General features: G+C 38.3%; 1 protein-coding gene across 1 annotated transcript in view; it reads left to right on the forward strand.

Annotated features, from left to right (window-relative positions):
• The window catches only part of LOC117230665 (protein roadkill), a 126438-nt gene that overhangs the window by 44914 nt on the left and 57649 nt on the right, over nt 1-23875 (forward strand). The window contains exon 3 of the mRNA XM_033488335.1: nt 17994-18055. The gene's annotated coding sequence lies outside the window, so the exon portion shown is untranslated. The remainder of the gene's footprint in view (nt 1-17993; nt 18056-23875) is intronic.

Here is a 23875-nt window from a genome sequence, read left to right on the forward strand (position 1 = left end):
CCTCGTGGTTTTAACGGAATTCGATCGTGAATCAGGGACAAGAGGAGGCACGTTTGTGATGTCATAGAAGTAGGGCATGGTGGAAGTGCCTCTCGATATCGTCGGTCGAGATTCTGCAGTCGCTTCATCATCGCATAGACAAACTCGATTCAACCGGATCGCGTCATGGGCAATCGTTGTTAAGGAGGCGTGCTCCACGTGAGATTGCGTTACTTTCCACCGTTATTTTAGTTACGAGCGGTTGCTTCTAAGAGCGACTCGTGGGAATCGACGAGCACGTTTCGAGTATCACTGTAGAGATGCTATTGTACCATTGACGATGTTATTCGTATTAAATTTTTATGGATAATATCGTTTAGTTAAAACGGACTTAAACTAGAAACGCAAAATGTACAGGTATTGCGAGTTTCTGTATCTTCAGTGCATCTTCGATGCATCGGTCTTCCTGGAATAATCCTCATGAAGCTCCTTCTATTTTCTGAACACGCGGGAAAACAAGGGAAACGGTTCAGATAGAGTGCAAACGCGCATCGTACCGACAGCTCGTATCTGGGACGAATTTTGCAGAAATCTGAAACGCAAATCTCCTTTCTCTCGTTCGTTCCGTTCTCGAAACGAACTCGACGTCGTTTTTTTAATACCGACGTCTCTGACTGTGTATAGCGTATACATTGTCGCGTGACGGAGGAAATCGTGCCGGATCGTAGCGAGCAACGATGAATATTGTTGCAGTCGAACACGAGGGAAAGTCGAAGAAACGTTTCAGCAATCGAACCCTTTAACGTTACGTGCGTTATTTCAAACTAATAATATCGGAGTCTTCCGTAGATCAGTATCATAGTCAATTTTACGATTCGTATCATTTAGTTCCATAAATTCTACGAATAATTAAGATCGTAGATATAGGAGATTACCAGTGGAAAAGAACTGATAAGATATATCGTCTGGGAAAAAAGTTTCGTGAAACTGTCAGCATTCAAGTTGATATAAAAGAAGAATAAGGATGCTTTATCTTACCTACGGTGGTATACACCGGTACGGCAAAGCAGTAAAAATGTTCCCGTAGTAAAATGGCCCGTTTAAAGCGTATCACACACAATGAAGCAGACGTGGTGCCTGTTTTGCACTAAGGTCGCAGTGGCCGACCACAAAAACGTCCCTTTAAAGCAGACCCAAGCGTTCCCTATCATTGCCTGGCCACGCTATATTCCAGACAATGCTGGAAAGTTTGAGAGATTCGTCGTTTTTCTGTTATGCTTTCGTTATTATGTACTTTGGTATGCGCCAGAGGAAAGTCGTCTGCTTTCTATTAACCTGTTAACTGCTTCTGATGAGCATACTCGTTTCGTTTTACTCAAACGGTATACAACCTGAACAAACATTGAATACCTTTCGCATAGATTTATAAAACGTATAAAATATGTATTATTTAAATTATTCAAAGTTAATTTTAGTTGAATTATTATATTTTTGAAATTTAATATCGCACAACCAAATGATAAATTATATAGGTTTCGTGTTCCTTGAACCTTTCAAGTGTTCGCATCAAAGATAATATATAATTTTCGTGTCGTACTCTATGATATCGTGAGTTACGAATTAAAAGGACTTTCACTTTTCAAGAAAGATACCATGACACGTATTTGGAAGCGACAATAATGAGCTGTAGATTAATGAAGCGTTCACGGTGCATGTATTAAGCGATACGAATTACATATGTACAAAGCGTAAAACATTAAACTTGTCGATGTTTCAAGGATCAATTACGAAATCTGCCAATCGTAGTTGTTATTCCTCGTGTCATATACATAATTAGAAATTAATCCATCAGATAAATAGTACGTTCTTCTGTCTTTTCTCTTTTTCTCTTTTTTATTTCAAGGTTCTTTTAAACCGTGATGAGTTAACGGAATGTCAACACTTCGTAAGATTGTCATTAAGAAACAATAAAATACATTTCAATGAAAATGAACTGCGGCGATAAATTATATGCAAATGTGGCACATTTATCTTTTTCCTGTATCGATGTGTACGTAATACAGCTTCTACATATTCTCTGATCTCACGAGGTGAGGGGGAAGTTTATGAATTCATAGCAATTGGTGATCCCAGACTGTCGGGTGCTGCTGGTACGCGTTAGCTTCACGCCGAGAATCTTTATAAGGGATCCTTTCAACGATGTTGCACCTTGAAACGTTATTAGATCGACCTAGAAACATCATTTAAAACTTCATGTCGGGATTTAGAGTGAACGTCAGGGATATTTCTGGTTGCGAATATTTTTAATATTTCACGCGTTCGTGTGAATTACTTTCGACGCTTTTATATTCCCGCGTATGGTATCGATATTTCGAGTGTTTTCTTCTTTGAATCGAATAATTGGAATATTCCCTGCGTTTTTACGAGTATTTTGACTTTGATAGCGAAAATCTTCGGAATATTTTTCGTGGTCCTGTAAATTTTTAGATTATCTCTGATATTCGAACGAATGTTGACAGTATTTTCTTTTAATATTAATCGCTACACGTATGTTTAAAAAATAGATGCTGGCTAATCGTAGTCGTTAATCCAGTTCAACTTTCACTTTTCTCCAGAGAGAAACTGTGGTATATTTTTTACAGCACAGGTAATAATTTGTAGAAAATCAAATGTAACACGACTACAAACTTAGTTTTTCAGAATGTTTCCTATCATTTTGTCTCTCCCTCTCTCTCTCTCTCTTTTAATCTCTATATCGTATATCAAATATCAAATGATGTTAAAATGTAGGGAAATAGAAATTGAGATATCTCAAATAGACTTTTGCAGTCTGATTCGGTAGACAAACAAACTGTTACACTTGGGCAAGGTATAGCGGGGCAACTGGATTCCTTCATATCTAGGCAAATATGGAAGCAATAATTTCAATTGTGTCGATACTCTGACAGGTAACGTTAGTACGATTTATTTGTATAATCCTTACAAGCTTACAAATATCATAATCGTTCATAAATCGTCAGACACCCAATTTTCTTATGTTTGATTAATATGAACAATCGTAAGCAAGAAATAAAACTTTTCTACAATCTTATTCGACAAGTAGCAAATCTCACAGCTACATGTCGTAACACGGTTCTTCATTTTTCGTTAAACAATTACGCAACATTCAAAGCACAAGGTATAGAACGGACCGTACTTTTGCAACGGGCTGTAGCTCGTTACCAGATGCACAATAATTCTTTGTTAACCGAGCTTGTTGATTCAACAACAATATTTAACGAGTGAACGTTTCGAAAACGAGCGTGCAGTTTCGCTCGTGCGAATATGTAATTGAAGCCAGCGATGACATAATGCACTGGTTGGGCCTTTAACAACAAAGTATCGGTTTGTTTTTCCAGCGGCCTCGATTTTTTCCCTATTTCCCTTTCACAAAACAATCGAGGCCATTTCGCTCGATTTTCCCCCCTTATTTTCTCGAAAAATTATCTCTGGCCACCTTCAGCGATTCGTTTAACGTTTCCATCCATTAAGAATCAAGCAGTGAAGCAACGCATCAAAGTTTCGTAAACGCAGCATTATTGAGAAACGTAAATCAGATAATCCGTATACGTGTCATTTTTTTGAAAGTGTACAAAATATAACTAGACTAATATATATGTAGACACTCTGTTAAAGTCTACCACGCAAATCAAAGACGGTAGGTATTCTAATCACGATGCTATAAATACTTCGTTTTCTTAGAATTTCAGCAAATTGTAAAAAATTATAAAAAACCGTTAAAAAATAGGATATACCAAGGTAAATTGACTGAAAAGAATTGCGAAGGAAATGTTGTGTGGTCCCTTGAGATCGCTTAATCTTAAATAGAATCGCTATACGTATTTTAGTTTCCCTTATACTTTAGGCACTCTATACATATATTCATACAGCATATTTATAAATTATACAAATGGATATTTTCCGAATTGTTGCACTTGCAGAATTATTATTTTATCGATCTTCTGTCTCGCTTCGTCTCTCTCCTTCTTTCTTTCTTTCCTTATCTCCCTTGGCCGTTCTGTAACCGATAGATCATTCACGCTGGCTGATTCGGAATGGTAAAATTATCCAGCTCGGATCAAGGAAAATTCGTAAGTTATTCTTAGGTTAGAAATGTCACAACGTGTGCGTTTTATCCGTAATTTTTCTGACATTTATAGTCGTTTAAGAAATGTATGGTAAGGGGTGATTTGGAATATTACGATGTATTTGTTACAGGCATAAAGATTTATCGATGAAATAGAATTTTTCTGTATTTCTTGTTACCAAATTTCTCGTTATAAAATTATTTGGGTTAGTTGCAAATATACGAAATTAATCAATATTGTATCTTTATTTCTTATATATTTATATGCGGATTAATGTTGGAATTTTGGGCGTTTGACGAACCTTCACTCGAATTTGCCATTGTGGTTATAGCTGATATTTATTAGTACAAATGTGATTATTACAAGAGGTTACAAGTAACAGCGGCGATCGGATGGTCGAAATGTCGATGACAATGAATTCAGGTTCGATAACGAATCCACGGCCAACGGGACGACGAATGCGATGTGATACACGATCCTGGTTTCACTCTACGTGCAAGTAGTACTCTGAATGGACTCTACCTCAGTCCAAGTGGAACTGCCCTTATATAGTCCTCTCCCCACCTCTCGGGTCAATCTTTGATTTTAAGGAAAGCTATATAATTATTCCATACCTCTGTTAGGTACACGTCCCTCCCGTGTACTACGTTCAGTGACTCGTTATATCACTTCGAGCCCAAGCCCATCGTCATAAACCTTGAACACCCATAATCGAATTAGAACATTACAACTATTTCTTAGTTTTATTACTTAAGTGTAGCTATAGTAAATAGTAGTATAGTAAATAGTAGTAGTATAGTAGATTCTGGACTAGGGTATTGGAGGTTTTTTTCCAACATTCCAAAAGAGAGGCCCCGATGTCCTTTCATCTCCGACATATATATACTTCGTTTCGACGTTAATGTCTATATAAAATGATTTATAGAAAACGTATTGTTAATTCAATTATGTTTCTCGCTATATGTGACAAAATTCCAAGAGTTACTGTCACGTAGCAAACAATCGGTGTGATTCAGCGATCTGAAAAAACGGTGGGTTCTATTCCCTTGTATAACTAAAAAGATTGAAATAATCGGTTTCCAGGAATAATGTCGGCGATGGTCCTTGAGAAAGGTCCTCCGTTTAATGCGATAATGGCGAGAAACAAAGGGGACTTCTCCTAGGCTCGCAACTTTCTCGCTCTCGCGTCTATTTCAACCACGTCTGGCTACATTTTACTACACTCGACGATTAGCATGGATTTCGATTGTTCGTCCAGGATTGCACTCGCTGCTTAATGGACTGTCTCGACTATCTATTTCTCTGCCTCCGCCGGTTTTTGCACCACCAATCTCTTCTGTCTTTCTCTTCCCTTCCTCTCTGAATCTCTCACCTTTTCATTATCCTTTTCACTCCTCTTCTTTAACAATCCACAGCGAAGGCGATCACGTGGAAGCCTGAATTCTTTTAGCGACGAATGAACGAATAAAATGAGAAAATTGCGAGGAACGAGAAGAAGAATCGATAGATATTTGTTGTTTTATCATTGGAAATTTTTACAGCTGTAACGCAAATATACGAAGAGTGGTAAAAATGAAATTTAAGAATAAATACATTTTTATTGCTTGACATTTTACAATTCGAGTAAGGATTTTCGACCATGTAAAGGGAAATTCGAATAGACGAAATACCAGAGATATTCGCGAGCTTGTCCTTCTAAAAAGATGTGTCTACGAGCAGATTGATGGGCTCGTCAAGACGGCGACCAATCTGGATCATCGATACGATGTAGAGAGAATAAAAAGAAGGTTAGTCTCGTGCTATTGGTAGCTTCTGTCGGGGCACCACAGCATGTGTTCTTTTGAGAAAGACGCTTAGGAGCCGAATATTCGAAAATAGAGAAGAATGGAGGAGCATCGAAGCAGTTTAATGCTCGTACCTTTGACGTTGAACGCTGACGATGGAATACGAGTACTTTGAAGCTCTCGTTATTTGAAATTTCGAAATATCGCGGCAAGCTAATACGGCTATATTTCGTATCTATCTTTTTTTATTAGCAAAATTGAAAATTCAATTGGACACGTGATAAACTTCTTGCGCGATAGTAAACTCTAAAGTTTATTACCGCGGGATTAAAATTTACTAAACAGTTTCCCGAAGCTTTCTACACTCATCTGAAACTCTTTTTACACAAGTAGTAGATTTAATTAAACGGGTCTGCGATGGAAGTAAAAAGTCGTCAAGCAAGAACAAGCGAATAAAATAAAAAGAATTAAAATAGAAAGGAAACGAGAACACGCGCCATGGTAAAATCCTATTTCCACGTTTCTCGTTACATTCTACGATCCTCTCAACCACGACCTTTTGTCGAGGCTCATGATCGAATCTGAAGAAACCACGCTAAAGCGACGCAAGCCATCACTCTCGTCTCTATAAATGATTCGTGTTCCGCAAATATCATCAGGTCCTCACCAGCTGGCCTAGTGATTTACGTTCTTTGAATCGTCATCGAATCGTCGGACGACGATCGCCAGCGGCGTAATGGTTCTCGGCATCTAGGATTGCCCGCGCGAGGAGGCTGGTCCTCGAACGGACGGATAATATTGCGGCACGGGGAGTGAAAGCGACATGGTGAACCCGCTCACGAGGTTACCCATGTACTTTTACTCGATTCAAGCCGTATTATAGTGACTACTTACCCGGCAGTCCCTGGCATAGTTACCACCAGAAATATCGTTGGAAAGCCTGGCCGCTCAGCTCGCTACCCACTCGACGAGCCTACCAGCGAGAGAACGAGTCGCGTCTAACGAACTTTTAGCACAGATTCCTTGGATATTGTTTCCTTCGATCACTGTTATCAAACTTCCTTCATCAACGATATTATTTCTTCGCAGGATTTTTCTCCTTCTTCTTGTTTTGATGTTTGATCAAAAAATATCCATCTGCTCTGATCCCTAGAGGTAAATTAGGAGAGCAAAAGTAGCACGAAAAGAACACGTAACGATCCAGAAGAAGATATTCAACGAAATTGCTTCGCGTAGAAAGATATGAAAATCCCTCGGCACTGAGATATTACAAATCACAAAAGTACGGTCAAAAATACGTGTATCGTTTAACCTAAGAAAAAGTTACGATATTTGCTCTATTTCACCAATGAGAGTCTGTAATGTAAAGTAAAATTCCTTTAAATCCCATCGAACGAAACGCGTTAAAAATTTTAAAATCTCTCAAGATATAAAAGAAACGAAAAGTTCACCAAGAATTTCCCGCCAATCAATTTTTCGTCTGTTTACCTATTTCTCACAATACCTATCCTAACCACCCGTATTGTAAAAGAGACGTAAAAGATTTTACTGACACAAAACGATTCGAGCATTTTGGATAAAGCTTCGATGTACGCGTCTTCGCGTAATAGATATTCTGGTCTGTGGAAGGTCGATAATGCGCAGACTTGTTTGTCCTACGAGAGAAGCCGTGGAGCTGGAATAAAGGGCTGGCATATGCTGTCGGGGACAATGAGGACGAAATAAGAATCGTCGAAGGGTAGTGCACACCGTTATAGTAGGGACCCATTGACCAAAGCACGTAAACCCTCGCAGCCTGAGCTGTTCTCTGGCCCCTCCGAGATAGGTACGTCTCGATTCTTTTGGCTGCCCTTTTGCCAACGACATCGAACCCTCGAGTCTTTGCCCTCGCCCTCGCTTCATTTTACTAGATCTCCAAGGGCGGTTGGGAATCACTCTGATTCATTCATTCATTCTCACACGTGAGAGAGAAAGAAAGTCAATCAGTGTTCCCAAGCGATAATCAAAGGAAAATCGGAGGGATCACGGAAAGGATGGAACGATCGTTTGAAAGATTTTCATTTGACGCGTTTCATCGTCTTTCTGCGAGAGGTGAGTTTTTTGAATAAGTTTTTTAAGTATTTTGCAGTCGGTAATTTTATTGTTCAGCTTCTGATGTTTATGGATGTTAAATATGGAAGAAACGCGTGACATTTATTGCACGATAGATATGTGCATATAAAATATGAAAATATGCAAAATACGTGATATATTACGTATTGTCTCTAGGTTGCGATATTCGTACGCACAGAATAATATCTATCTGTTCTTTGAAACATAGTGGCTTTTAAAAAAAGTTCTGACAAATCCTTTGGCGTATAGAAATCTTCAAAAATTGTGACTCTGATCGAGATTCTAATCGAGACTCTAACCGAAGAAAGAAATAGAATTTTCAAAGTCCTTCTGTAAAGAATTCTTCTTTAGACGAAAAGATGCAAGCTTGTGTTCTTAGTTTTCGTTTCGTCATTCTACCGTTCGTATTGCAAGTTATATAATTTTGTCTACGTAGTTACGATCATTGTAGCGTTTCGTACATAGCCTTCAATAGGTTGTACGTAATAGTCGGTTATGAGTAATGGAATGATTATATAAACCATCGATTGACTGTGAATGAATAGGGCTCCCGTAGACTGTACGAAATTGTCAGATACCAAAAGGTTTACATCTGTTCTGTTAGTAGCGTGTACAACTATAATTTAACACCTTAAATTACGTTTCATTTCTGTTTTAATGGTTCGACACGTTTCATGTCTGTTCGAATCAACTTTCTAAATGTAATCGATACAGTTTCAGTATAGAAATAAATCAAACTTGATTCATGACCTGGCATGAAAATTAATTAATCTCGCGAGGGAACGTAAGATACCGTTTTGGCAAGGACGAAGTCAAAACTTGCGCAACATTTATATACGTATATGTATTCACTAGATTTATATTTATATTCATTAGTCGACTATTATGTCTCCTAGTTAAATAATAAGAATCATTATGGTTATAAAACAACCCTGATCAAGCCGGTAGGCACGTAACAGAAGATAAATATAGGTTGGTATCGTGTGTTGTGTTCTTTCAAAATAATACACGTGTTAATACACGTGTTAATACACGTGAATATTAATAATCGATAAAAGCGAAATTTTCTTTTCACAATTCATGAAATATTCGATACTTGCAACGATTCTATATAATTAGTATAATTTTAATTTACGATTCAAACAAATTACAACGACTCGTCTATAATACACGTATCCACACTTTGTCCAAACAACCGAATTCGTTTCCATTCGAAAGTTCCCACCCAAAGAAGAAAACTGCCGCGCAGAAGAATACTGGAAAGTCGGTTTCACTTTACCTCTAGAGCCGTTCCACTTTTCCTCGAAAAGTGTCGAGGAAAATGAGTCGTCGATGGATTGGCAACAATGAAATCCCAGATGGTTTCAGGACACATTTGCCACCCTCTTCTTCGATCAGCATCCTCGTGCAACGACTAAAACCGGATCCATACGTACAATACCCCTCACAAGTAATCCGTACGTCGATCGATCTGTATAGCAAGAGATTGTTAGTTTTACCGAATTGTATAAATCAAGAGGGAATTAATCATTTACTGTCTGTTTACGGAAACAATATTAAATTTTAGTTATTTGAAATTACCTGACTATCTGAACTATATAAATTATCAGTTTAACGAGCTTCAACTATTACTTGCTTCGAGGTTACCTTTCGAAGATAAATTTTAGCACACGATAATATTCTGTATACTCTATCAATACGCGAATACAGCGTGAATTCTGCTTTAGGTAACATTAAAATTATCGGAATACTCAGATTGCTTATTGATTTATTTTACAATTCTCTCTAGTAACTTTACAGATTTAAATCGGTTTATTTTGACGGCAATTCTTTGTTATTGTTCAAAAACACGAATAAAAGTCTGTTCCTTTTGTGTTATCTTCTCATACAGCTATCATCCGGTGCAAGTTTTGTACGTTCAATCGTCGATAAATAATCCTAGCGTTAATCATAAGCAATGAAAATCATCGTAAATCCTCTTGTCCGTAATTACACTAAATTGCATCCTGTGAAAAATAACCAAATATCCAAATACTTTTGAACCGTAGTGTATAATAGTATATCGTACGTACAATGGTTAGGTCTGAACGAGGAGAACGAAGCGGAGGTCGACGAAGAACGAGGGGTTCTTCCCTCGTTCTTATTCCATCTACCACCCACAGAGGCGGATCGTCACAGGATCCGAAATGCGGGACCAGGGATGAACGTGTCCCCAGGATCCCATGCTTCTCTTCCTCGCTCGAAACTGTACCGGTCGATTCGATTCTCCTGTTACACGGTCGCCAAGCAAAAACATGAGAAAGTGAGAGCCTTGGCTTTCCTCGAGAAATTTGTTATGGTTCAATTAACCCGATGGGTTGGTAATATCGTTTCGAGTGACGCATTCTTCGTGGATTTCATCGAGTCGTTCGATGGACAACTTGCCTTTCGACAAGCTTTGTTACCTTGGTTACCTATATATTTGCTGTATCATTAATAGAGCATGACGTTTGTTTCATTATTTTAATTACTTATTATTACTCAGTATTATTCCAATAATTTTATTATTTCATTTTGACGAGTGAAAATTTCAATGTACAAGAATGTAGAGAATGGACACAATGCGTAAGAATATACAAAATATCGAAAGTAAAGTAATCGTTGCGATATCTAACCAGCGAAACAAATTTATTTCTTCGGTTATATTAATAAAAATATGAATTTGTATAAACGTTCGGTGTCTATATTAGCGAGCAATTTCTCTAGAAAATTTATTTCTATATTGCAAAAGTTTACGTTTAAATTAATAGATTATTATCAGAGATAGTTGGTATGGAAGTTTCGTTTGAAGAGGAATTCGGAGAACTTTCGAAACGAACATTTCTGTGAAATATTTTGAAAATGATTCGAGTTAAATTAGGTTTGAGGTTAATGAGGGATTTCTCTTTACCTCGTGTAACATAAGAATTTGTGTATCGATACATATTCTCTTGTTGAATGTATCTCATGTGGAACTTGATCGCCATCGAGGGTGAAACTCGAGGATGCAAAAAGTTCATCAGAACTTCGCTCGTATATACGTCATGCGTACCGATGATTAACTCTCTCGCTAAAAAAGTTGGCAGTCTTTTGCAAGAGCACGGTATTAAAGCACATATTCGACCTGGAATTAAACTTTAGATTACACCATTGAGAAATTACGACAGAAATTACATAATCGACAAGTCGAATCTAATTTACTACACCGAAAAGCGCGTTTATAAAATTACGTAAACATCATATTTATCGATATAAAATGAAAGTTTAAAAAAACTTACGCTATGCTACGTTGCATTATGCTATGTCGCATTGAACTATATTTAACTATGCTCGTATTGTATCGTACGGTATGGTACACTATGCTACGTTTCATTATGCTATGTAGCAACATTTGGTGGACTAGGTTACTCTATTAATTACATACCACACAATGTTACGCTACGATACGTTGCATTGCACTACGTTACGTTGCACGACATTGTATTACACTAAGTCGTATGATAGTGCGTTACACTACGGTAGGTTGCATTATCTTACGTTGCTGTATGCTTCGTTGCACTACAATACATCGCATTTTACTATTCTTCGTTGTATAATAGCTACCTATTACGCTAAACTCCACATTATCTTATGCCACTTTGCGTACTGTTAACCATCGTCTATTCGCGTGACGTCTCCCTATACGCTGTCCTACGTCACCTAATCCCATTCTACTTCACCATGCATTAAATCCTTCTACGCTACATCATCCTACATCCGACGTGTTGCTAAATAAATTAACACCCCGCGCCAAACACCGCTATTAGTACACAATGATAACTTTCATGGAGGGCCTATAGGCGCTGTTCGCAATCAAAGGGTTAACCATCGTCAAGACACATCGAGCTCGGTCACGCAGTTAAAGATTGGCCTCGATCTAACGAGCGAAGATTGGCCTCAATCTAACGAAGAAAGTATACAGCGCGAAGCCCTCTTCGATAAACAAAAGCAAAGCACACACACAGTATCAGAAAAGAGAAATATAATGTCAGAAATATGATAATCGGGTGACGATGATTGGTCGGATCGTTCATTTTGGCGCCAAAGATTATCGTTCGTCGATGACTCGCGCGAAGTTGAATGTTAATTTAATCGAAGCGCATACGAGCCTGTAATCGGGAAGATTTATGAGAAACCAGTTTGGCCGGCCTCTCTTAACTTGATAATGTTAACGAAGGCCAATTTTGGCGTAACAACGATAAGATCGATGTTATATACGTCCCTTGAGAATTCTTGAGCGACAACCTGCCCGTATATAGCGATCTCCAACGGCGAACTGGACGACAAATTTATAATTATATAGGGCTTATTAGGGCGGATAGTTATTTGCACTACGTCCTTTTAATTTTAATATTCGCCAATCCCTAAACAGATCAGTCGAACCAAACTTCGTCCATTATTGATATTAGATCAGAGAACGATCAAAGTATAGTACCAGAGAATATTGTTCCGAAAGATTGTTCCATCAAGATAAAAAATATATGAAAAGACATGTAAGAAAGATAAGCCAGGTTTTATCCCTGTATTTTACAAAAGTTCGTTCAAATTACTAAATATTCAATTCTCTAGCTACTAAATTTTCCTAGAATTTGTATAATAAATTAGAAGTTAGTTATTTTTATTGATCTGATAACTCTAGTTACTAACTGGTTAAAGAACTAGCAAGAATCACTACTCTCGCTAACGGTTATAATAATTGGCAAATTTTTAAAGAAAGTTTCGAAGTATCGAAGAAAGACGAGCTTCGCCTTCTTTGTACTTACCTACTTCATCTGTAAACAATTTTCTCAGGGAAAATCGAGATGCATGGAGGCGATTGTTCTCGGATTGATATCTTTCTAATCGATCGAGTGTCTGGATGCCACCTGGTCGACCTAGTAGTACAGTTAGACAAGTGGGAGTGGGTATTAACATCGTGGCTCAGGAGGATCGAGGTTAACGATAAGTTCTCCGTTCGCGGACTAATAAACGTCTGGGAAAGGGACAACCACCAAGATGTCGAGGACGGCGATATCGAACCATTCGATTACGCTGAGATATAGCAGTTTGCGAAAGTTCGAGTTTAATTGAGCTTCTCTTGGAAATTTAAACCTTCCACTTCCTCCGTACCTACTACGACAAAGACTGACACGTTGAATTAAGTATTTTCCATCTGTCACGTGTAACATGTCGATCGATATCAAATCTAGGTATAGTTGAATTTCTTTCCAATTCTTCACAATGTATTTTATATAAGTTTAGCTCGAATGTATCGATCAATCTGTTGCTGTTATCTAATTTTTAAAAGACGATGATCTACTTCAAAGGATATTGAATAATAGAAAAAATGCTAGAAAAATCAAAATATAACGAAATTATCTTATAATCAACCTTTTGCAAGGATGATAGTTATATCTTAGATAATTTTAACGTTTTTACTCGAAATTAAACAGGTAGAGTCGGAGAAAAGAAAATCGTAAATTTGAGAAAATGAATTTATCCGTCGTTCCGATCGTAGATTGCAACTGTACAATATTTGTGTTTTCACGGAAGTAAGAGATTTCTGTCATCTGTTCGGATGAAATTGTTGAATGTTAATCGTTCGTTCTCGTATACTTCGAGTCTGTCTTCTATAGAAACGGAGGACGGCTACAGGGACGTCGAGGACAACGATATCGATTCGTAAAATTTAGAACATGTAGACAGGAGACTCGTATCGGATTCGCATCCAAGTTCTATATTTACAGGCGAACAAATATTCAATAGAAATAGGAAATGAAATCACGCACACATACACGGATATAGAATATCCTTTGCTTTACAAAATTCGATTCTTTATCACGTACGCTCGGTTCCAGTAAGAGCTCGAACAGAAATTCCAAGTGGAACGGAGATTTAAAGGGCCGGCCGATTCGCGTGGAAGAATTTCAGGAGTAGAGCGTACCGGTTCCACAACCTGGAAACGATCACGAGCCGTGCAGTTTCGTCCATGCAAGAACGGCGACGCTTTAATACGCGGATAGAGCAGGAATCTCGTTGTGGTTCTGCTCCAATAGCCTGACGGCTGGTTTTCTCGTATGTTCGGTAACACCTACGGTTCTGATCGATTTATGGACGATGTTAACATAACTAACAAACGTCACTGACACACGTCGACGCACGTTTAAGTTGTTATTTCCTTTCTTTCCTTTCTATTTTTCTCTTTCTCCTTGTTGAAGATCCACGATCAGTTGGAGTTGCTTGAATAATTCGAAATACTTAAAAATTATTAGATAGAATTCCAATTACGATAGCTGATCAATGTAATTTAATTTGATAAGAAAAATTTGATATTTTCGTTTTCCCTTCCCTTTCTTTTTCTCTCTTTATTTTGTCTGGTACAATTGTTAGCGTGGTGTAAGGTTAATAAAATGTAGTTCTCGAGTAGATCGAGTGTGTTCGAGCTCGTCGAAGTAATCGAATTAGCCGGTATAATCGAGCAGTCAGCTCGCTCCGTTGGAACATGTGTTACACGGACAGAATTTCGATTACCCTGTAATAGGAACGTAGCGCTTAATAATTTCAACGTGTCCAGAAATGTTATTGTTCTCTAGTCTTATTACTTTCCCGGGGAAAAGACAATGCTATTTCGAGAAATGGAAAAATGCTTGTATTCTTTTTACGTGTCGTTTGATTTATATTACAAATATATCATATATATATATACGTATTCATATCTGCAAAGACCAAAAACGAATTATACTGAAATATTGTCTTTGTTAATTTTTAGTTGCATAATCGTAAAAGTTTGTATTCCATAAATAGATTAAATTGATAGGTCGAAAGTGCAACACTTTGACGGCCAATGAAAAACGATGCGGTTTTGTAATAAATTACGAAAGCGCGAGTGCAGGAAGTATATTTTCTATATTCGTAGTAAACGGATGTTATCCCCGAAGGCTAGCGTCCCACGTGCGACACACCAGTCGTCAAAGTAAGCAAGCAAGTACGTTCAACAGCCTTTGTCCGTATTCAGTGCCCTGTACACGTGCTGACGGTTTCTACGGAGTTGGCTCGATTAAGACGCGTAGCTGTTTCTACCTAGGGTAAGAACATTACATGCAAATACGTGGAACGATAGTCAGGCGTTGTCGCATACGAGGCTATACAGACTTGCTTTCCACCAACGGATCCTGATAATAATTTCTCAATGAAAAATATCACCGATATTTCCACTGGAACTCAATATCTCGAAGAATTTTTCGATATCGGGAACTGATACACTTTAATCGGCTATTGAAACAGTTTTCTTCTTCTTCCTTCTATTTTTTAAATTCCTCGAACATGCTCTGGTCCTCGTGCGATAGAAACGATACAAAATAATTAAAAAATAAGGGCAGTGAAAAGTATCGAGTTTGCGTTAAATATCAACGGATATTTTTAAGATGTCTTTCACCGACGAACGTTATAAATTAAAAAATTGGCGAAGGGACATTATGTCATAAACGGTATTCTTTAGAATTTATCATAAAATTCATGATGCCCTATATCATCACCTTACGACACACGAATCTCTGAAAAATAGATTATCTTTTGAGAACTTCCACATCCATCGTATATGAGTGAAAACGAAAAGAGTAGTAGTTGATCGACTGCTCATAAAACTTTGCATAATAATATATTCGCTTCCAAACATATAAAGCGACGATACGATAACAAGCTCGTAGTCGTTTTCGCGTGGGAAACGCTGAAAAATTTCAATCAAATTTTGTACCATTTTATTTCCACAAAAATGGCGTCTTTATTGTACGAAGATGTAAACATACACTGCTGGTCACAAGTATTTGAACGTTTCGAGGCGTTAACATAAATCGAATGCTTTACACTCTTGTATTCTTTCAATTATCTTCTCATAAATCCAAAAATTCATTCGTATCCTATGTACCTTATAACGCAAAATACCATTAGAGTAGAATATCAATAGAGTAAAATCCGTGAATGTATCGAAATAATCGTAACATATACGCGTCCTGGTACTTACAGCCGACAGTGTAGCTGCTTAAATTAAAACGAAAACATACCGACAAAGAGGGGACAAAAGGTGAACCAAGTGAAACTTGGGGGCGGAAAGGAAGAATCGAAACGAAAGGTATCGTCGGTCGAGCGACGACCGAAGATCCTCCTCGAGTTGTGTGTGAAACGATGGCTCGAAAAGAAAAAAAAAAAAAAAACGAGGCAAAGTGAGGTGAAGAGAGCTGACCTACTGTGGCAAGTGGCTCAGGGACGTCGCTGTCCAAATCGTCCCCCCGAACGTCCCCCCGAACGTCCCCCTCCCTCCTCTTCTAGACCTTCTCCTCATCCGGTACCACACACACAGTATTCAGGTCTTTCTCTCTCTTTCTATCCTGTTTCAGAACCCTCTTGTGGCTACTCTACCATTCCATCTGTGCCTCCTTTCCCTCGTTGCCTTCACCCTTTGCCCTCGACCGTGCTCTATGAGGTCGATAACGGCTATCAAAAAATGAAATGAATACACACGAAGGCTTTCCAAGCCTGGGAACTGGAATGCATTGTTTGGTCTGGCGTATAGAATGTAAGGCTGGGTGTGGACTCATCCTTGGACTGTCTGTTTAAAATGGCACCATGGCAGTGAAGAAAGAATCGAAGCAACGAATGGACCGCGGATGTTTATGCATTTATGGACAATTGAAATATAAAGGAAGCTTTCTCACTGTGTGTGTGAGAGAGTCGACCCACCATTTCGACTCCACGTATTTTTAAACTGAAATTGAATATACAGAGTGAGAGATTTATTGCAGGAAATTTTGATCCGGAGGATTTTCAAAGTAAAACTCGAATACAAAACGTATTTATCCCTCCAATTTCAGTTTGCGAAGTTTTATAGAAATAAAGAATAGGGCAACGAAACAGCGATACAGTTCCTAAATATACTACGTACAGAGATAAATAGTACTAATTAAAGTGGTGTAACGAAAATAAACAGATATATACGTATTTATAAGATAGCTTTCTATTTCGATAAAAGTTAAAATTAATTTTATCGGAAGACATTGCACGCTTAAGAATGGCACAAATAAATCGAAAACCGTTTACTTGCTAGTCGTAACGTTAAAAGCAGAACTCGTTATAAAAAAGGTATTAATGCCATGATCCGGATTTACTCGACTGCAAAGAAAGACCAACTCGTATTTATTTGCAACGTAAATACCTGCGTACTCCGTATAGGAGACAGAACGGAAAAACATTGATGCCGGCCAGAGTTACGGCGGACTTTCATGATCTGTTTCGCCCCTTTCCACGCGGTTCTTACGGCTTTTTCGCGGTGGAACGCCCACCGGAGGAAAGTGAATCATGCCGCGGCCGAGTGAAAAGTAACCAGTGAAAAGTGGCGAGTGCCCGGGTGGAATGGAGATTTGAAAGTTTCTGCCTTTAGCTTCTAACGCCGATTTTCACCTCGACAACGTGGCCACCGACGACGATTGACAATCGAAAGTAGTTAGCTGAAAGCTGGTCTTCTTTCCATCTTGGCTGTCTAGCGGCGAAATGATCGCGTGCTCGATACCTCCGCGCTCCTTTCGATCGAATAATATAAAATAGAGCAAGCAGTGATCAGACTGTGTTGAGAGAAACGTAGAATTGCTGATTTCAATTAGTTTTCTTCGTCGAATAATTTCGTTGTAAATATAATTCACATACAAAATGATATAATACGTTAATTTAGGATAATAATATATTCTATACGCGATATTTCATACGCTAACAAACGATGCTTGAATAAATTGTCGAGACATTTAGAAAGATCGATTTTAAGGTACAGAGCAAAAATCAATCGAAATCTCCTTTAAATGAATATTTTTAAGAAGAAATTGCGAAGGGAACGAACATAAAATGTCAACGATTTTCTGTTTCTTTATGTTTGCCTTGTACCAATCTTCCTTTCATTTTTTGGTTTCAGATGTCCTTTATTTGAACCGTGCTCAGGCCTCGCTGCCTGAACAAAACGAGCTATGTCGACGAGTAAGTAGCACGTCAATACATTCTTCTACGACTACCATTGTATCCTCTCTGTTATCGTCCTTCTTTGTTCAGTTTCATTCATTTCGATACTTTTTCGAACCTAACAGAATGGTCTATCGTAATCTTGTGAAACAGAAATGAATGAAAAATCATTATGTAATACAGATATATCTAATGTATTTTCGATAACAAGAAGAAACAAAATCTCGAAGTATTAACAGTGAGAATCCTTTTATGTAAAGAACAGGCGCTTGAAACGCGGATTTGTTTCTCACAAAAAGGAAGTTGTGTGTTGGTTCTATCTCGAGTTACATCACGACTCGGCGTGCGTATCGAGCGCATCTTCAGCCAGTAGTTTGCTTTGGAATTGGCTCGTATACACGCGAATCGTTCGCTACACCGCGCCATTTGTAATAACGCGATAATTAGTAAACGAGACCGCGCCAAAGTGATCCGCGAAACCTGTTTTCCTGTTTACGCTCACCTCAGTTTGATCTTTAACAGTCTCTCCTGGCCTTCGCGCTAGCTCGTACCGGAATTCTATAAATTCCTCGCCAATGCATGTTGATTCGGCGGTGTCTTCACCGAATACGATTCTTAAATCGAACGTACGCTATTGCTTAAAAATATCTACACGCATGTACCTCTTTCATACGACCATGGTCGTTATCTACCTTCCTTTCTATCATTTTCTTCCTAATACAAATTTTACAATGAACAAATAAATTGTACAGATAATAATAAATGTAATAAATTAGTAGAAGCATAAAAATTCGTACATCGAGTCTCGTAAGATCTTTGTAAAACATTTTTGTAAGACGTCGATCTGTAAATTCATGGCAATTTGAGTCGATAGGAAAGCTACTTAAACTCTGTACAGTCGCTCGATCTTGTTAATTTCTCGAGGAAGAAATTGCTTTCACTTTTCCGCATCGTCTCCTAGTGCGAAAGCATCTTCGAGGAAAATTGACGCGGCTAGATAATTCCTAGTTAGTCTTCGGGAATGTTTAACCCTTCCTTTATGGGGTCTACGGTAATCGATAGTATTTTACTAACGAGGACGAAGAAGCAGCAACCGGCAATTCGCATCCGTGGCATCGCGTAGCCATTGTGAATATGCGAAAGTGACATCACTCGTCCTCGGTTACATAAAGATATCGTCGCTAATATCGACGATCCTAATGCATTTATTACGCGAACATCGCCTGTGTGTCGTTTCTATTTCACTCTTCTCTGTAGCCTTGTTAAAAACATTCCCTAACGAATTTTGCCGCAAAGCTCTTTTGTACGCGACAACGTGTGACGTTAATGGTGATTTTTATTCTAATTGAATTTCGTGTTTAAAACCGAGCTGTTCTCGTATACAATCCTTTACAGTTACGCTGTAGAGGGGAGCGATTTAGTTAGCGAACTTGTCACTTGCAGTACTCCTATACTCTCCTTCCCTAGACCCATACCCGTACACTTCCGGCTTAATCTATTCAAACTCGGCAGAACTCTTGCAGCCCTTCCCAGGTACCGCTTATTGTCCCATACAAAAGTTCTCGATTATCCAAAGTATACTATTAACTTAACTATAAATCGAATTAAAAACATGTTTCTCTCTGGACCAGTCAGCCTAGAAACTTCAATGGACATTTCATAAAAAATATCTGCTTTCTGATAAATTTTTATCGTGAAATCGCTGTCATCTGCCAACGTTAATTAATTCTTTGCATTCGTCGAAGTTTCCACTTCTTTGTCTCGTACACTTATTACGCATTTCGAAAGTTTGAGTAGTTTCGAATCTAACGGGTCTAGATCCTTCCTTATTTCTTACGAATCACAGGCTATGTTCTTCTGGCGAATATACTGATTCATACGGAACAAATTCGCAGAGAACATTGGCCAAGAACGTTCGGATTATTGGTTCCACGGGAGAAACGAAAGGCAGCGCCGCTTCCGGGATTGCGCAAGCACGCGGCGATACTGAACGGGAAAGCGCACAATGGGCGAGAAAAGGCGTGGGTATACGTAGACGCGACCATCGAAATGGTTATTTTCGACGGTGAGGTCGTCTAGGACGCATAAAACGAGCGTTCGAGGACATCCTTCGTGTACACCAACTCTCACTCTGTTCCTCGATTCTATGCCAAGCCCACGGGAGACATAACCCCGTGTGACCTCCGTGATTTCCTACTCGACCACCACAATCGAGACCATCCTTTCTGCTTCATAGAGAATATAAATATATTATGTGATACACGATGTTCCAGTGACGACTTGCAATTAGAACAAATTTATGGAAGTAGATCGTTACTAGATCGCGGATCTTTATGCAGATTCATAATTGATTAAATAAAAGCTAAAGAGAGGCTCGTAGTTACTTCGTAGCTACTTCATGCAAATTTATAGTTCTATGAACATAAATGTTTAAATAAGGCTAAGGAGACGTTTGTTTTAAAGATTCTAGCAAGTACGACAGTTTAGAGATTTTATATATTTCTTAGTGTACTTTACATGTTGCGTAATTATCGATTATTGTAAAGACCCTAGTATTATTCTATTAGCGTGAACAGAACAATAGTATAATAGTATAAACTTGAGCATTGCAATTTTAAGTGGTTGAGTCAGCAAATAAATTAATTACGTAGCTCGTGTTATTCTGAGTGATCCCTCAGTTCAGCCGAAACTCGTCGACAGATTAAAATTATTGTCACAGTGAAACTAAATACGAGATAATCCTTGAGTAATTAAAACGAGATTATTTATTATTCATTTGTATTCATACATTCCTCCATTGTGTTTTAATTGTGCATGTACATACTTACATGTTCTACTTTCGTATCTCTGTTTCTTTATTCTCTGTTTACCACTACGTCTGGCAATACGAACCGCGAAAAGGTTAATACGTATTCCTAATGGTCAGACGGTTTTCCTTCCATTCTAACGAGCCGGTTATGATTCAGTGGCGTGAATAATCGTAGAAAGTCGCTACCCGATTTCGTTTGTTTTCGTGGAAAACCTGGGACCTTGTTTCTTCTGGGTGTCCTATTTTTTTTCTATCATCGAAATTGTGCAAGTTAACACGTTACGCACGGGTCACCGAGTTTTCCGTATTTTCTGCTCCGTTAGTAATCTCTACGCTCACGAGGGATATCGCGCGCTTTCTTCGTCGATCTTTATTGAACGTGGTTAAAATAAATTTCAGAGTCGTAGATTCTTTTCCTTCGGTTTACCTTGGGAATTATTTTATTTACCTTGGAAGTTACTACAGCGCAACCTTTATTATCCGAATATCGGTTTTCCGAACATCGGTTAGTCTGGTAAATATTGTGCATATTCATTCGACTGTGAGATACAAGCTAGTATACTGTAACGTCCCCGTGAATTGGGGAAAACGTAATCCGCTTAATGATTGAAAATTATTGTATATTATATTAATATAAAATCAGGTTAACGATCATGATTATCGATTGTTCGATAACCAGTAATCAATGATTAACGAGTAAGGAAAGTATTAAAAGTCGTTGTAACCAATGGCCATGATTAATTTCTTAATCATTCATCGTGAAACGATTACATTTTTTATCACGATTGCAGTCCGTAATTTTCCTGTAATAACGACGCTATGGATATTTCAGTTGTACCGAGTCGTAGAACGCTAAGGCAATCAGAATTATGTGAGAAAGTTTATAAACACATACGATAAAACGTATTGTACAATTTTCAAAATGTACAAATACACGTTACAGACCCTTATAGAATATAAATGAATCACCGAATGATTTAAGAATTATGATTTTTCATGTAGAACATAATTTTAATGCGAGTCATTCGATTATCCAAAAAATTCGATTATCCCATTTTGAACACAATCCTCTTCTTTTGGCAAACAATAATCCACTTGTGTAATGAGACTAAAAAATTGATAGAAAGTGAAGTTGATCGATTTGGCTTGTGGCAGGTTTAGCCGCAGAGAATTGTTTGTGATATACTACGTCAATTTTTCTAGAGAGTTTTGCTTAAGAAAAAACATTTCTTTCGTTTGCTGAAAACACAGCCAATGAATCCTTTCATATTTTTCCACTTCGTCAGTCGGAAAACGGGTTTGCTCGATAATTCGAGAAATTGAAAACGGTGGACCTGTGGTATCGCGCGATCAGGTCGAGAATCGAGCGGAAAATCGATGGCGAGCACCAACTTTTTTTTTCCACGGTGCCACCCCGTTGAAACGACAGGCCAACCTTAACCTCAGTGTCGATAATCAATGGAATCGATCGTAGGCTCGACATGAAAGTGTCCCAAGGCTCGTCGCCACCGAAGGCTGCGCGCCGTAAAACGGAACCTCAGCGAAAATTACCCAAGAAACCTTCGCGTGTCGACTGCTTGGTCATTCTTGAGCTTCGAATTTCTTTTTTTTTTTCTTTTTTTGTTCGTGCGTTTAACCACGTATTCTGTACAAAAATCCGTGGGATATTTGGAAAAATATGGTAATGAACGTACGTTGGTTTGAAGAATTCGACGCAGGCCTCGAGCAGATGCAATTCTGTCCGAGTTTAGTTATCCTTGTTTGCTTACAATCACAAGGATAATTATTGTTGATAGATCTTGAGATTGAAAGAAATTGATTAGAGGTTCGAGGTTTTTCTGTGCACTGGAAAGTGTCTCTGTTTAAGGAAGTTGTTTAGAGAGCGGGACAAGTGGAATTCAACCGAGCAAATGTAAAGGTAAGATTGGATTGAGTAATTGAAATCTACTATCGAGCGAACTTAGCCTTAAACCAGCCAAATAAATTTCAAAGGCGTTTAAATGTCTCGAATTAACGCAGATTAAATTTCTTCAGTTTTCTTGAAATCAAAATAACACAGTATTTTTTCCGTAATTGATGGAAAATCGTGACTCCTTGGTAATCACGTTATCGCGTACAGACCTCGATTCCATGTAATAGACTCGGCATTTTGCCGAACATAGAAAAGGATATTGCGAGTGGAAGAGAGAAGGACTCCAAGAGTCGGCTTGATGAAAAGAAACATATCGCCTAGACGATGTTAACGCAACATCGGAATCTTTTAATTTTCCATCTTTATCGAATAAAGCTTTTACCAATATACGATTATGACAAGACAAGACCAAACACGATATATTTCGCAGCATAGTTACTTATTTAGTGACATTAACTTATTTTCTCTCGACTGGAATGTGATTTAAAATGTAAGTACGATTTAAATTATATCGTGTCTGATCTCGTTTTAATCAGAAAAATCTTACAAATAAGTTGGTAAAAGTTTAATTTGAGAAGAATCAGGAATAAAAAAAATTTCCTCATTGTCTCGTGGATAATCAGTATTTTTCCCTGCGCGTTTTAATTCGGATCAACTTCAGCCATCAAACTTTTCTGTGTTTCAAAGGGACTACAGTTGCCCCTTGGGGGATCTTCTCCCTTTAGTAGGGATGACGACCTATCAATTATGAGAAACATGAGCGACGATCAATTACAAAGAAAACACCGTATTGCCAAAATCGACTATTCCCCGGTTTAATCGGAATCTTGTCCGAATTTAGCGTAGAATTTCTGTCGTTCGTGGAACGGGGTTAAGGACAAATCAAAGACACTGGCAATGACTCTCCAATCATAATGGCCGATTTCCAAATTCGCGTTCAAGGCTACCGTATCGATTCCCGTCACAAGTGTCCGGATGCTCCGCGAAAACTTTGGCCTTCGTAGTCTCCAAAGTTTGCAGGAAATTTTCCTGTCGGCATATAGAGACGCGCACCATCGAGTTCGATTGGCAAAATCGAAGAGAACTTAGTGGAAGCACCAATAAAAGCAATTAACGC

Source organism: Bombus vosnesenskii, unplaced genomic scaffold, assembly GCF_011952255.1.
Source record: "Bombus vosnesenskii isolate JDL3184/JDL3185 unplaced genomic scaffold, Bvos_JDL3184-5_v1.1 scf7180000013267, whole genome shotgun sequence".
NCBI lineage: Eukaryota > Metazoa > Arthropoda > Insecta > Hymenoptera > Apidae > Bombus > Bombus vosnesenskii.